This window comes from Rhyacophila brunnea, unplaced genomic scaffold (genome assembly GCF_057557595.1).
Source record: "Rhyacophila brunnea isolate RB1 unplaced genomic scaffold, BYU_Rbru_1.0 scaffold_6, whole genome shotgun sequence".
In the NCBI taxonomy this organism is placed as follows: Eukaryota; Metazoa; Arthropoda; class Insecta; order Trichoptera; family Rhyacophilidae; genus Rhyacophila; species Rhyacophila brunnea.
This window is the reverse complement of record NW_028233276.1, coordinates 41,375,191-41,379,184: the sequence shown is the minus strand read 5'-3', so window position 1 is coordinate 41,379,184 and position 3,994 is coordinate 41,375,191. Positions and strand designations below refer to the sequence as shown.

Genomic DNA, 3,994 nt, shown 5'->3' with positions numbered 1-3,994 from the left:
TTTTAAATCATGTTTGCTATTCAATAGTATACTTCTTTATACATTTCCGTAAATTTGTCACAAATTAATTATTATAATGTCGTTTATTACTTTCTATAGACTTCTATATATTACGTTTTTCTGAACAAATTTAAGAACAATTTAATACTTTATATAACATTATTATAAAGTCGAAACGGTGTTGCGTAAGCAAAATTTTACAAAAGATAATTTTGAATTATAATGTCCAATTCAAATAATAATCAGCAAATTAAAAAAGATATGTCAAAATACTAAAAAGTTTTAAAAAAATGCATAATGGACATTCAACGGAAATATAATGTAATTTTTAAAGCTCATGACTCTGGCAAAAATACAACCTTTTGTCAAATTGATGCACGACTTTAATCGAAAGATTACCCAAAATATTGAAGACAGGTCTCATGACTTCAGAGATTGTTTATTGAGAGCACTAATACCAAAAGTATTGCAGGCGAAAATAATCGCGGTTTATGACTTTTACTTCATTCGCGATTTCAAGGCAGTGCCAGCAAATATACCAAAATCACTATTCTAACCATTCGGATAAGTAGTATAAAAAACATCGATTTATTTATGTTATTAATAGTAATTAAAAATGATATCATTAGAAATAATCTATTCCAGACGGAAGTTTATGCAATAAAATAATGTTTGATACATTTTTATCTTATTCGTTTTTTTAAGTATTTTAGATTTTTTTTAGAATTTATATCATCACTAGTAATTGAAAATTTATTTTTAATTAGACTACAAATGTATAATATTAGTTTAAAATTTTTAATAAGGTAGGTAGTTGATAATCTTCTTAACTAGTTAGGTTATTTTTCCAAAGTGGATGAAAGGATCTTCAGTAGATGTAGAAGTAGATGTTTAATCATACCAATATTCTGTATTAAAGAAATATATTATATAATATATTCATATACATTCACTACTATCTTATAAGTTGTGTAATAATGTTATTTAAGAATTTAAATTTAATTATAGTTTCAAAAATAAAAAATACACACTATCAAATAATTAACAAATAAATATTTATGAATGATTGATTTAATATGCATAGTTTAGCATTCACTTGAATTTCAAGTTCATTTTAACCCAAAACCTATTTTTAACCAATTAAAAAAAAGAATATTATAACTGTTGTGCTGATGGAAAACCTACTGTCATTTTCTTCCTGTTTTTTAAATCGAGATGAAAACAATTTACTTGCTGATATAATTTTAAATATTTAATTTGTTTATGTTTTGTATACATATAAAAGAACATTATTAATATGAAAGATGAACCAGGGAGTGAATAAATACAAGCACAGCTGTCACTAATTTATAAGTAAATCGACTTAGAAGTTATGAGTAAATAAACGATTGTAAATTTTATTCTACAGGACTTTTTTAAATATTTTGTAGATACAATATTGTTTACAAAACGATCTATTATTACAAATATATTATCTTTATTTTGTTAACTATTTACTGTCAATTCATGGTGGAACTGCGTTGTATTGTTGTTTAATTTAATAAATCGCATTTTTTTTGTAGTACTGAGTTCAGTTGAAAATGTCTCTCTGAGGCGGACGAAACCGGTCTTAATTTATTGATTAAAAGTGGAATAAGTACTACAAAAAATGCGTTTTATTAAATTAAACAACAATACAAATATATTATATGAAAATATATTGATATTTTTTTTTTATAATAACATTGTAAATGAGAAAATATCAGGATAATAAATTATAAGTAATGATTAAAAAATAAGAACAATATTTTGTACTCCACATCAGTTGTGTTTGTGTACTTAAAAATAAAGAAATAATTCACTGTTTATTCAAATAATAGTAACTATGTACTTAAATATTATTACTAATCGTCAAATAAAAATATGCAAACTATCAAACTATAGAATAGTAGTAGAATGTAAGTATTTCATAAATGCATACAACAATTACCTGTCAATATAATTTACATTGAAAATAAAATTTGGAGGTTGTTATGTTAAAAAACAAATAAGTTTATGAGAACTATCCGTTTACGCGGGGGATCATATCCATAGCGAAGGAAAATAACTGTATCAGTTGTCTATCAGACTTCAGTGCAGTAGTCACTGAACCTATCAAATAGTTTTCGTTTTTATAAATATATTAAGTGTTTTAGATGTAAACAAGTGATTAATAATACTAAGGTGATAATTTTCTCTAGTTTATAATCGATAAGTTATAAGTTCTATGTTACAATAATATTGTTGTTTTAAAATAACTTTAAGTAAAATGATTTTAACGATCGTAGTTATGTTACGTCTTTCAGTGAATTTATTTTACATTAGTTATCAATTTTATTAATACTGTACTATCCATGTTTTAATGAATACTACTTACCGAAATGTCATAAGTATTTCATTAATTAAATTTTATTTAGATTTAAATATATTTATAATTTATCGTAAACGGTTATTATTTAATTACAATATGACAATTAGATATTATGTGATAATTTCATAACGCTTAATCAACTAAAGTGGAAAAGAGTAGTTCATTATAAATATATACCTATATTGTTCATAAGTGCAATATTGCAAAACTTTTATTGACTCAGTGAGTTTTTATTATCTATTATTTTCTTGCATCTTATTTGAAAACAATAGTAATAATAATGTTGTTTGTTCCAGAAACAGCCATGCCTTTAAATATAATCACCAATTTCTGTTTAGTAAAAATGGCATCTTACATAATTTTGTTGTTATGTATAGTTATGTTGATCGATGGATCAAATATCAAAAGAGTGAGTAATTAATTTGTAATATGTATTATAATTTAATTTTTTAATCATAATAATTTTATAAAAAGTTTCTAGTCCCATTGGGAAAAACCGTTTATTTTCAAATTATTATTAATTAAAAACCGGTAAGTACGTATGTAAGTAGATATTATTTTAGAATGAACCGGAGCAAGCATTCTCATTAATCTTCAGTTTAAATTTAATAGCTATATATTTCTATTGATTTTTCAGCATTTATATGTGATATTATATTGTTATTAATGCAATAAAATTTTTATATGCACCACGTTTTAAAATTAGTACCTACTGTACTACTCAAATTTTGCACATTATGCTTATTCACGACAAAGTCATATTTATATCATCAAACTAATGTTTAAAAATAGAACTTTCTAATATGTTGCTCACGAAAATTTACTATCTACAATTTGGAGAACTTTTTTGGTCAATAAATCAATCATAAGAAAATGCATCTTAATTTGAAGATAGTAAAATGAACATTATAATTCAAATGAATGCAAGTTACTTAGTGAAACTTCATTATAATGGTTTTGACACAGAGTTTTCACTAATTATATCATAACGATCTCAATTCTAATGATTCTATGTCAGAAATACATGATTTGTGGATTGAAAACGTATACTGTTTGAATTTTTAAGATAACTTATATTTAGATCGGTCGGACGATAGGCTTAAAAATACTAAAATATAATATTAATATCGCTATAAAATAGAATATTTTAAATAAACTCTCATTTCCAGGTAAAACGCCAACTTTTTAGGGAGCAAGTGTTGCCAGCCTCTGGAGGGAAAATCCCAGAATCAGCTTTTAGAGCAGATAGATTATCGCTCAACAAGCTTAATAAAGAGGGTTATGCCATTCCAGATGGAATAATGCTGGACCAAAGAAGGTAAGATAAATAATAATATATTATTTAAATAAAATACCATTTTAACGAATTTTGTTGTACTTATACGTAATTAGTTTATTCGAATTTTATTTTTATATTATCTTAATGCAAATTTTTCAAATTCATCTAATTTTATAAGACGTTATAATTGTAAAAAGCGTTGTTTTTATAATTTTATTAATATTATAAATTAAAACATTCGTAAAATCTTACATTTTGAGGGATACTAAAATGCCGATTAGGAATTAATGTGATTCAATATTGTTATCATACCGAAATTAAATGTG

General features: G+C 24.0%; 1 long non-coding RNA gene across 2 annotated transcripts; it reads left to right on the top strand.

Annotated features, from left to right (window-relative positions):
• The first annotated feature begins 2,101 nt into the window (after positions 1-2,101).
• LOC147065689 (uncharacterized) lies at positions 2,102-3,680 on the top strand. Of its 2 annotated transcripts, none has more exons than XR_015071798.1 (3): positions 2,102-2,202; positions 2,692-2,798; positions 3,559-3,680. It is a non-coding gene; the product is annotated as an uncharacterized LOC147065689 (long non-coding RNA). The 2 variants fall into 2 exon arrangements; XR_015071797.1 differs by having other exon boundaries at positions 2,108-2,202; positions 2,686-2,798.
• Positions 3,681-3,994: the final 314 nt, after the last annotated feature.